Here is a 12,346-nt window from a genome sequence, read left to right on the forward strand (position 1 = left end):
CTCATGTGGCTGGAGTGTGTCAGCAGTTCCTGCAAGACGAAGACATTGATGCTATGGACTGGCCCGCCCGTTCCCCAGACCTGAATCCAATTGAGCACATCTGGGACATCATGTCTCGCTCCATCCACCAACACCACGTTGCACCACAGACTGTCCAGGAGTTGGCGGATGCTTTAGTCCAGGTCTGGGAGGAGATCCCTCAGGAGACCATACGCCACCTCATCAGGAGCATGCCCAGGCATTGTAGGGAGGTCATACAGGCACGTGGAAGCCACACACGCTACTGAGACTCATTTTGACTTGTTTTAAGGACATTGCATTAAAGTTGGATCAGCCTGTAGTGTTTTTCCACTTAAATTTTGAGTGTGACTCCAAATTCAGACCTCCATGGGTTAATAAATTTGATTTCCTTTGATAATTTTTGTGTGATTTTGTTGTCAGCACATTCAACTATGTAAAGAACAAAGTATTTAATAAGAATATTTCATTCATTCAGATCTAGGATGTGTTGTTTAAGTGTTCCCTTTATTTTTTTGAGCAGTGTACATCACAATATTAGATGGCACTACTGTCTTTGTAACAATAGTTCCGATGAGCAATATCAGACGTCCATGTGAGCGAAGCCACTGGCAAACGCTAGTTATTAATGACATTTATGGAACTAGAGCCTGGAAGAGTTTAATCTGTACCATTTTGGATACAGCAATGAAACCTGTCTAATGCTCAAATAATACTGAAGGCAATGGCACAATTCAGACATCAGTATAATGCAGGACTAAACCATAAGATTTGAGGGAGCTACACACATTTTGGCCCAATGTGGCAGTCTAATGTCCTGCACCATCTATATGGAATGACACTCAGCACAGATAAAGTGCATTGGAAAAATGAGTAAAAGAAGACAAACAATAACTACCTCTAGGAAACGCAAACCAGGGCAATTAGGGAATTTGGTAACTGTCCCTGGAGAAGTATATTTACACAGAACGCACAATGCTGAAGTATGGGGAATAGGTTAATTGGGAAAGGTGTAGCTTAGAAGTCATGCTGAGAAATGGTAACAATAGCAGAGTAAAATACAGTGTATGCATGTATAAAATATATACAGGTTGAGTATCCCATATCCAAATATTCCGAAATACAGAATTTTTTGAGTGAGACTGAGATAGTGAAACATTTGTTTTCTGATGGCTCAATGTACACTTTGAATAATACACAGTTATTAAAAATATTGTATTAAATGATCTTCCGGCTGTGTGTATAAGGTGTATATGAAACATACATGAATTGTGTGAATGTACACACACTTTGTTTAATGCACAGTTATTAAAAATATTGGCTAAAATTACCATCAGGCTGTGTGTATAAGGTGTTTATGAAACATAAATGTATTCTGTGCTTAGACCTGGGTCATATCGCCATGATATCTCATTATGGTATGCAATTATTCCAAAATACGGAAATATCCGATATCCAAAATACTTCTGGTCCCAAGCATTTTGGATAAGGGATACTCAACCTGCGTGTGTGTGTGTGTATATATATATATATATATATATATATATATAGATAGATAGATAGACAGACACACATTTACATGCAAAGATATTGAAGAAAAGTGGATACAGAAGAAGGGACAGAAAGAGAGGGATAGACAAATTGTTTACATCTGTGAAATTTTAAGTGCTGAGCAGAGATTGGGTTGCAAAAAATGTGTATTATAATACCATTACTTTCATTCATTGTTTATAGACCATAACAATAAACAAAGGGTGGGCAAACTTAATCATAAACTACTTTTTACATGTTTGAAACATGTTTTTAAAAACTTTTTTTTGTTTTCAGCAATAATAAAATATTTTTTAAAGAGAATTAAGGAAAATCAAACTATTATAAACTGTGCCACCAGCCTGGTGTGGGATGATAGATAGACAGTGTCCAGTTAGACAGTCAATAGATAGACACCACATGTTACACAGACATTAGGTCGACAGGGTCAAAAGGTCGACATGAAAAAGGAAGACCGTACAAAGGGTCGACAGGGTCAAAAGGTCAACATGAAAATGATCGACACAATAAAGGTAGACACCATATTTTTTTTGCATTTTTGTGGTGTGTGTGGATAGCTTTGTCATCTGGGATCCCCAATTGTAGAAAGGCTACGCTCACCACGCATCGGGTTCGGTGGCTCGCTGCACTCAAAACAAGGTTTATAACCAACTCTATGCCGACATGGCTAAAGAAGATATGAAATAGTCCAAAAACGTAAAAAAAAATGTAAAAAAATTGTGCCTACCTTTTTTTTTGTGTCGACCATTTTCATGTCGACATTTTGACCCTGTCGACCTTTTGTGCTGTCTACCTTTTTCATGTCGACCTTTTAACCCTGTCGTCCTAATGTCTGTCTAACATATGGTGTCTATCTACTGACTGTCTAACTAGTCACTGTCTATCATCCGGATACCAATTATAATATATCTATCAACTGGGCTAACTCCATTGTCCTGCAGTACTGTATGTCCCTCTTTGGAACCACTGTTAGAGTTCAGCACAGTTTAAGCCTCTCAGTTGGCTGCCAAAATACCCGCTTACTTTTTACATTGACACTAATACCCCTTTCACACCAGCACCTCTGAACACGGGTTTTTGGCACATGAACGCGCATAACCCGTGTTCAGGTGCGGTGTGAAAGGGTGCCGGGGTTGAAATACCACGTCCAGTGACCCAGTATTTCAACCCTGCGTATTTCAACCCTGCTCTTGAGCAGGGTTGAACTCGTGTTCAACCCAGCCCACAGTGCAGTGTGAACGGGAGCCGGGTCAATGCGACCCGGCTCCCGTTCACTCTCTACGTACAGGCGGCGCTTGGAGATCATGTGGTCTCCCAGCGCCGCCCACGCCGCATCACCATCCCGGCAATATGCCGGGTTGTAGTCAGGGTGTGCAAGGGGCCCCTGAGGCGGGTCGCATCCGGGAGCTCCCGTGTCAGGCTCCAGGGAGCGACCTGCCTCAGGCGGTGTGAAAGTAGTATAAGGGGTATATTTACTAAAGTGTGGATCTATGGAAGTGAATATGTTGCCATTAGCAACCAATCAGATTCTACTTATCATTTATCTAGCACCTTCAAGAAGATAATAGCTAGTATCGGATTGGTTGCTATTGGTAACATCTCCAAATCTATAAACCCACATTTTAGTAAATATAACCCTAACACAATATATATAAGTGTGTGTTCTAGCATATTGAAATGTTTGAAGCTGTGTACTGTATATTATATTGTGTTTTATGATTGTCTACCTAGCAATCTATTAGTATTCGCAACACTTGTTAATGCAAATAAAAAAATGGTGTTGAAGTTTACAGGCGTTGGGATGTATTCTTCTATAACAAATATACAGGGGGTTATTCAAAGTTGTAAGCAAACCAAAAAGTTAGTAAATGGGCAAACCATGTTGCACTGCAGGTGGGGCAGATGTAACATGTGCAGAGAGAGTTAGATTTGGGTGGGGTGTGTTCAAACTGAAATCTAAATTGCAGTGTAAAAATAAGGCAGCCAGTATTTACCCTGCACAGAAACAATATAACCCAACCAAATATAAAGGTTTCTGGTGTTACAATATTTTCCCACTCCAGCTTTCGTTGAACTACAACTCCCACGGTACCCTGCCAACTGCTCTCTGCAACAGTCACCAGTTCAGATCCTGCACTGCATGATGTTCAATATATTGCAGTTTTAAGTGCTACAATATACAAATATATGCTCTAGACCAGGCATGTCAAACTCATGGCCCTCCAGCTGTTGTGAAACTACAAGTCCCAGCATGCTTTGCCAGCATACCTTTCACTGATCAGTTGGTAAAGCATGCTGGGACTTGTAGTTTCACAACAGCTGGATGACCATGAGTTTGACATGCCTGCTCTAGACTGACGTATTACAATGTAATAGTAAAATACGGTATAGACATACTGTAAGTAAAGCATGGTACCCACCTGGAAGTCCCAATTCAGTCTGCACAACGTTGCACATGCATATCATCAATGTTCCTCCTTAGCCATCTGCATCTACAAGTCAGCATTTCTTTAAAAGCTTGCCTGCTGAGAATAAGAATGAGGTAACTGTAGACACTTTATTAAAGCAGAGAGGAAAATAGTGATGCAACCGCCCCGCGTGACAAGAGAATTGCAGTAATGATCTGGGAACATCATTTCCACTGGTGAAGCAGTCTGGTTAATGATTGCTCGCTCACATGTACCCAGTGTGAATAACCATTCTGAAAACAATATTAATGTCCATTCTAGCACCCTGCACCTAATTGGTATTCGGTTGCTAGGTCGATACTACTAAGGTCAATAGGTCAACCACTATTGGTCGACATGGACAAAAGGTCGACATTGTAAAAAGGTCAACATGGCAATGGTCGACGCAGGAAAAGGTCGACGTGCGTTTTAATAAAACAAATAATTTTAAACGTTTTCATACTTTACCATCCACGGGGATTACAATTGGGAATACTAACTTGTGCAGAGTGCAAACGTGGTGCACTAATTAGGGTTTCCCGTGACTTTGCAGAGTAAACAACACCAAAACAAAACAAGAAAAAAAACTCATGTCGGCTTTTCTTGTGTTGCCCTTTTCCTTGTCGATCATTTTACTATGTTGACCTCTTTCACATGTCGACCTGTTGTGTACTGACCTTTTGGGGACGAGCTAGTGAGCATCGACCCTATGATCCATTCCCCACCTAATCAGTGAGGAGAGCATATTCTAATTTCTCAGGGCAAAGTGTTATACGTGATGTATCAGTACAGCTATTATAGATGTAGTGATACATCACATCTTAAACTTATTTTCATACAATATGAGACTTATACCCCTTTCCCACCGCCATCTATGAACACGTGTTATTGGCACATGAGCGCGCATAACCCGTGTTTAGGTGCGGTGTGAAAGGTGCAAGGGTTAAAATACCAGGTCGAGTGACACGGTATTTCAACCCTGGTTGTGAGCAGGGTTGAACTCGTATTCAACCCAGCTCGCTGTGCGGTGTGAACGGGAGCTGGGTTGATGCGACCCGTTTCCCGTTCACTCTCTGTGTACGGACGGCGCTTGGAGATCATGTGATCTCCAAGCGCCGCCCCAGCCGTGTCACGGGCGACGTCACCAACGGTGGGACGCATCCTGGGAGTTCCCGTGTCAGGCTCCCGGGTGTGACCCGCCATACGCGGCCTGAACGGGGCATTATCGTCTCCCTGGTCTCATATTACAAAATAAATTTAAAAAATAACAAATTTTCAACGGATTCTACACTGGAATTAATCTAGACTCTGGCAAATCTGTAAAATATACAAATATTTTGAAGATCCCTACAAACCAAGTACCAATGGAACATTTCAACAATTGCAGAATTATGTATTTACAAAATAAACAATAAATATATATATATTTTTTTTAAGCCATAAACCTGAAAGGGTCCTACAATGACACTAAAACCAGTTTCTGAAAATAAAGCAACTGTTATTGATGTTAGTTTTTATAAATTCAAATATATAGGATGACTTCATTCAATAACAAGGCAATCCTTTATTTACATACATTCCACATACAGCACATTACACGCATGTACTTATATAACTGTACTAACTGTATTAACTGAAGGTTTATTACATATAAGGGCTTCCTGCCATTTTGTTCATCCATTTACTCACATTAGCAACTCTGGTGTGAACGGAATCATCTGACAGCTGTGCAAATGATAGCATCTTGATAAAACTACCCATACAACGGAGTGACAAAGGCACATTTAATGGGATAATGGTACAGTATCAATTTAACACTTCATGAACATGCAGCAAAAAAAAACAACCCAACAACTGTATGTATTATAATCCTAATCTTAAGGGTATATCAAATACATGATAGAATAATTATAAACTTTAACTAAATAGAATAATACAACTCTAGAGATGGACATTGGAAGCCGATGGTTAGCAACCATCGATGTTCTTGATTGGATGGAAGGGTATATTTACATTGAATTGCAGGTGTTCGATAATTGCCAATGGCCATCCGATGAGAATCTGCTTCTGCGCAGCCTCTGACAAAGGTAGTGGTATCCGCAGCTCAGCTAATGTCCGCACGCACACAGCTCTGAATGTTTCTGCACACAGTAAAACCATCAATGTTTATAACATCGAATGGTTGTGATGTGATGGCTAGTAGTCATTGTGTTGCTGGATTTGATGTCGGAAGCCCAGAAACCATTTGATGCCTGGCTTCCGATGTCCATCCTTACCCATCTCTATGCCGGAGAACATAAATAAGTTTCACAAATTAAAATGTACTATTTGTTCTGTGCAGTGACTAATGGAGGATGACTAAGACGCAGCTGCTGATGCTTTCCAGGACAGCGGCATCAATCTGCTTGCTAGCTTATGCCAATTTGAGCATCCGACCGTGTATGCAGAAAATCCTTGTGACTGTATGTGGAAGCCTATCCTGCCCATTGTTCTTACGCCACAGTCGCCATCCAAAGCCATTGTCATTATCATTTGGACTAGAACCCACCCCATGCTGGATGGAAACGATCCTTCTGCACCGGGGGACCCACCTCTGTTCACACACAATGATCGAGCACAATGGTCAGCCTAGACTTCCATGACACTTCTACTACACGGAACAGATCCATGTGTTCACAAGATCATTGCCCAGTAACCGTCCAGAAATGATCATTTCACAGATAGTGTGGTCTGTCGAAGGGCAGATAAATCCGTCCGCACCAGCAAACGCAATTCGCATGCATAAGACTGATTCTGCACATGCACAATCGCAGATCTCTTTCTTTGGCGCTTGCGTAGTATGCTGAAATCCGCATGGGCTGTCCACATTCCCACACGTAGTGCACCCCCCTGGATTTGTGGATGGTAGTGCGCCGAGGTGCCGGGCATGTATCGAGCACTCCCAAAGAGGAGGCATTGCCAGCCAGGATGGGCATCACTGTTGTGGGTGAGCCAGCCCTCTGGGTCATCACTAATGGGGGCGTGCCCAGCTCCTGCAGTGATGCTGTGCTACCCCCAAGCTCTCTGTTTAATGTGAATAGATGCCGTGCGCGCCCATTCACTCAGTGCCCGCAGGCTGTTTTAGCAGGGCATCACTAAAGGGGCAAGGCACACTTTGTCCTTTAAAAATTGGGCAGTCTGGAGCGCTCTGCTAAAAGAGCCTACACAGGCGTGCGCAGGACATTTTATTAGGGGGTGCACGATTAGAAGGGCGTGTTTAGCACCACCTATTGGGCATGTCTAACACCACCTAATGGGCATGTCTAGCACCACCTATCAGGCATGTCTACCACCACATATTGGCACTCAATGAAACTAAATAATATAGAGAATTGATGCACATATATATATCTGTTTAATATATGTTAAATTTGTATATTTTATTACCATAGATTATATCCTAATCTCTCGAAATATACCGTATATTGGTATTGAATTTGAAATTGTCCTCCTCCAAGAGGAACGCTGTATTCTGTGGCGTTGGCACATGTTGAGGAGAGAGAGCGCGTGGGTGGGAGCATGAGCGGGCACGCGGCATGACATCATCACAACACATCCCACAGGTTAGAGAAACTGGGAGTAAGATTACGTCAGTGATGCTGCACCATACAAATGAATGACAGCCAGACTGAGCGGAGGGGGTGGCGGGCGCAATGGGCGGGAGGACAGAAATGAGCACACTCTGCGATCGCCGATAATGTAGCAGCAGCAGGTGTGTGTGAGTTGGTGACAGACATTAGGGGGTGCCTGTGCGCACCAGGAACCCCCCCTGCGCACGCCTATGAGAGCCTAGCGTGAAGACATCACATGCTTCCGAATCAGAATCAGCTTTATATATGGGAGAATGCCCTCCTGCTATAAATGATTCAGACATAGGGGGCCATTCCGAGTTGATCGCTCGCTATTTTTTGCAGCGCTGCGATCAGATAGTCGCCGCCTATGGGGGGAGTGTATTTTCACTTTGCAAGTGTGCGAACGCTTGTGCAGCCGAGCGGTACAAAAAAGTTTTGTGCAGTTTCTGAGTAGGTCTGAACTTACTCAGCCGCTGCGATCACTTCAGCCTGTCCGGTACCAGAATTGACGACACACACCCGCCCTGCAAACGCTTGGACACGCCTACGTTTTTCTAACCACTCCCTGAAAACGGTCAGTTGACACCCATAAATGGCTTCTCCCTGTCAATCTTCTTGCAATCGGCTGTGCGAATGGATTTTTCGTTAAATTCATCGCCCAGCACCGATCCGCTTTGTACCCGTACGACGCGCCTGCGCATTGCGGTGCATACGCATGCGTAGTTTTGATCTGATCGCAGCGCTGCAAAAAATAGCTAGCGTGCGATCAGGTCGGAATGACCCCCCATACTGTAGATGACTCAGAGGAGTTTTGTTGCCATACAAAAGCACGAGACACAGAAATCCCAGGGGCTAGATTTACTGTTCCACAGTTTGTCAAAGGTGAGGATGAGTGTGGCTTGCACCAATGGATTTAGAGCAGCAACAGCAATACATGCAAATCCAGCCTGAATTGGCATTTATTACAGTTGCCGAATTAAATCCATCGGTCACAGAACAGTAAATCTATCACCAGGTGTCTCTGATACTTGTTATAACTGAGAGTAGGGACTGCATTGTATTATATTATACACAGGTTTTCCTAATGACCACTGAAGTGATTAGATTATAATTCAAGTGTCCATAACTGCCCAGTAAACTCTTCACCTTTTCCCCATTTGGTTACAGTGACATGAATGGCTGCAGAATTTAGCCTGATGAGGTCCCGGTACGGCCCAACCACACTCTCTAGCTGAGTGAAGGAACATCATCATCTCTTTCTGGGAGCTATACATTCTGCAAGCCACAAATACACAACAAGCAACATGCAGATAGGACGTTGCTGGAACTTTACACCTCTGACCGCAGCACAAAACTGTATCTTCGCAAAATGCTGCTGTAATTTCATCAGAACGCACCGATTATAATCCATAATAACAGCAGAGCCCGCTGTTTATATCAGGTAAAGCATAGTGTACATTAGCATCACATAAACGGCCACGGTCACTTTTTCACCTGTGAGTCTAATCTAGTCATACACAATAAAAACTCATATAAAAGGGAAATCTGACAATGCGCAAGGTGTCACTATGAAAACGGATACTGACGTGGCAAACGTATTATCATGATCTGACCATTATCAAAAACAAAGAAACTTCTCTGTGCCACGATCGACCTTGTATCATTAAAAGGACACGCTGAAATGGAGAGACGTGCACACAAGCCAATGCAGGTAGGGAGAAAGGTCTCTGCAGTTCATAGGAATAAAAGTCTGTCACTGCTATCATCCTTATTTTCTTACATTAACATATATATATATATATATATATATATATATATATATATATATATATATATATATGTATGTATGTGTGTATATATATATATATATATATATATAAATATATATGCTACTTTTTTTATACACAGTATAAATACTATGTATTATACTACTATATATTTTTTATATATATATATATATATATATATATATATACACACACACACACACACACACACACACACACACACACACACACACAGTATATACTACTATCTATCTATCTATCTATATATAGCACACACACATTAAGTATTTCTCCATTGGGTTAAAATAACCTGTAGGAATGGGCTGCCCTCAGATGCTGCAGATCCTCTTGGCAGGCATAGACTATCTAAAGGAGCATCCAAGAGGTTCTGCAGCAGACTTGGGCAGCTGGGTGAACAGCCTGACACGGAGCCCAGCTTCCTCCCGCAGTACCTGTCGAACGCGTTCACCTTACATCCAGCTCAAGGACCCGTCTTCTCATCGCTCTCTCCCCAGCACTCACACGTGTCTACCTCGGCGGCTCCGGAGTCCGCCTGAGAGCCAGCCGCGAACCGCTTCCTCGCTGTCACCCGATTGGTCCAGTGGGCGGAGCCGCGACTCCCGGTTGCTAGGCTTCGTCGTTATGGAGCGTTGCCTAGTGACGGTGACGCGGCCAGTAGCAGCAGCATCCCTGAAGCATCCTAACTTACTGCAGGACATGTGCCACGCTGCTGTCAGTGTTGTGGGAGTGGAAATAACACGCAGGCATCAGGAGAGAAGCGTGGGAGGTGTTCCCCCTCCCACCCTGAAAGATTTTTTTTTTCACAAGATATTCCCAGTATTTGCCAAGTTTATCTGGGTGCAGCCTCACAGCTGCTCATTAATGTCTCTGGCTACAGAAAGTGTCTCAGTGAGTCACACAGCCATTGTGTCAGAATTAGCCTATATTTATAAACATGCCTAGAAGCACTGTGCAATCACTTGTAGTCCTCAAACTAAATTATATATATATATAAATATATATATATATATATATATATATAAAATCAATGTATATAATTATACACATACTCAATATAGTCAGTTAGTTAGTTTAATATAGATATTGGTTTGTGTATACAATTTTGTCTGATTATGCATTGTAAATTCATTTCTAGATCCCATCTATGCTTTCAGCCATCTAGCGGTTGTTCATTTTTGGTGACATAGGTGGTTATTATAGCACAGCTTTACATTGCTCTGTGCATTAGATACAGTTCTACACAGAGCTTTGTGCTGCATTTCTGCGGACATTTACAAACATGCAAAACAGGGGCTGCAATTAGGGTTGCCACCTCATCCCTTTAATTCTGGACACATTAATTACACAGGTTCTGAGGCTGATTTAAACCAGGTAAAATGGAGTCTTGAAGTCAGCCAGCCACAGAACCTGTGTAATTAATGTGTCCAGAATTAAAGGGATGAGGTGGCAACCCTAGCTGCAATACAAATGCCACATAAACATGTCACATGCCTACTTTTGCACTTTCTAAGGGAAAGGACATTTCAAGTTCCATATTAACCAGTGGAATATCTGGGAGACTCCCAAAGTTGGGGTCTGTTTTCCCAGCCCATGAGAGAGTGGGCATTTGATTAATTCACAGTAACTAAATACAGGTTGAGTATCCCTTATCCAAAATGCTTGGGACCAGAGGTATTTTGGATATCGGATTTTTCCGTATTTTGGAATAATTGCATACCATAATGAGATATCATGGTGATGGGACCTAAATCTAAGCACAGAATGCATTTATGTTACATATACACCTTATACACACAGCCGGAAGGTAATTTTAGCCAATATTTTTTGTGACTTTGTGCAGTGAACAAAGTGTATCTACATTCACATAATTAATTTATATTTCATATACACCTTATACACACACCCTGAAGGTCATTTAATACAATATTTTTAATGACTTTGTGTATTAAACAAAGTTTGTGTACATTGAGCCATCAAAAAACAAAGGTTTCACTATCTCACTCTCACTCAAAAAAGTCCGTATTTCGGAATATTCCGTATTTCGGAATATTTGGATATGGGATACTCAACCTGTATATCTAATTCAGTCTTCACATGGTACCATAGAAGTGGCAACTGTAAGATGTCTAGAAGGGTTTACAAATAATGCTTGATCTTAGAGCAAGTGGGGCCAGTCCACGAAGAGGGAATAATTAGCACTCTTACGGTATAAGGGTCTATTTATAAAAAATAAAGAAAAGAGAGACAGACACACACTATTTTGTTCCGTATAATCGGTTACCTGAAAAGTGCAGAGAAAAGCAGAGATTTGTCTTCCTTTGCATTTCTACTCTCTTATCCTGCTGTCCCCATTGGATTCAATAAGGACTATGCAGGAAAAATACAATATTTATATAGATGAGAGAAGTGCAAGATATTTGAAATCTCCTTCACGGATATCCCTTTACCACAAAGGCCATTCCAGAACTTCAAAATAAATATATATATAGCAAAAATTTCAAGGTGATAATTACAAAACTAAAAGCGCTAACTTTCTTTTTTCTTTTTTTATAAATAGACCCCCTAGTGTACATTATACAAAGTACAGTGTATGTAATAAGCAAGACATATAGGGGGGAATTCAATTGTTATCGCACCCGATCTCCTGTCTAAAGTGATGGGAGATCGCAGGGGGTGATATACAATTGATGTCCTCTATCACGCTGACTCCACCCATGACTACACTAATAGGCGCAATCGGGAAAAGTGCCATTTGGGCGCCCAAACGGATGACTTTTCACAAATTTCAGCTCGCCACCCCCGGTGGGTGAGAGCTGAAATGTAGATGCCGGCAGCCGATCGTGCCCGAATGGAGCTACATGTGAATACCCCACCAACAAATCCTGTGTAACAAGTAACAGTGTGGTTGTAA

General features: G+C 41.9%; 1 long non-coding RNA gene across 1 annotated transcript in view; it reads right to left on the reverse strand.

The window, feature by feature from the left end:
• LOC134980249 (uncharacterized) overlaps nt 1–10,111 on the reverse strand; it is a 74,200-nt gene extending 64,089 nt beyond the window's left edge. Inside the window, exons 1-2 of the long non-coding RNA XR_010190362.1 lie at nt 9,867–10,111; nt 3,990–4,094 (exon numbers count right to left, since the gene is read on the reverse strand). This is a non-coding gene — a long non-coding RNA (uncharacterized LOC134980249). The remainder of the gene's footprint in view (nt 1–3,989; nt 4,095–9,866) is intronic.
• Between the last annotated feature and the right edge of the window lie 2,235 nt (nt 10,112–12,346).

The sequence above is a fragment of the Pseudophryne corroboree genome, chromosome 12 (assembly GCF_028390025.1).
Source record: "Pseudophryne corroboree isolate aPseCor3 chromosome 12, aPseCor3.hap2, whole genome shotgun sequence".
Lineage (NCBI taxonomy): Eukaryota > Metazoa > Chordata > Amphibia > Anura > Myobatrachidae > Pseudophryne > Pseudophryne corroboree.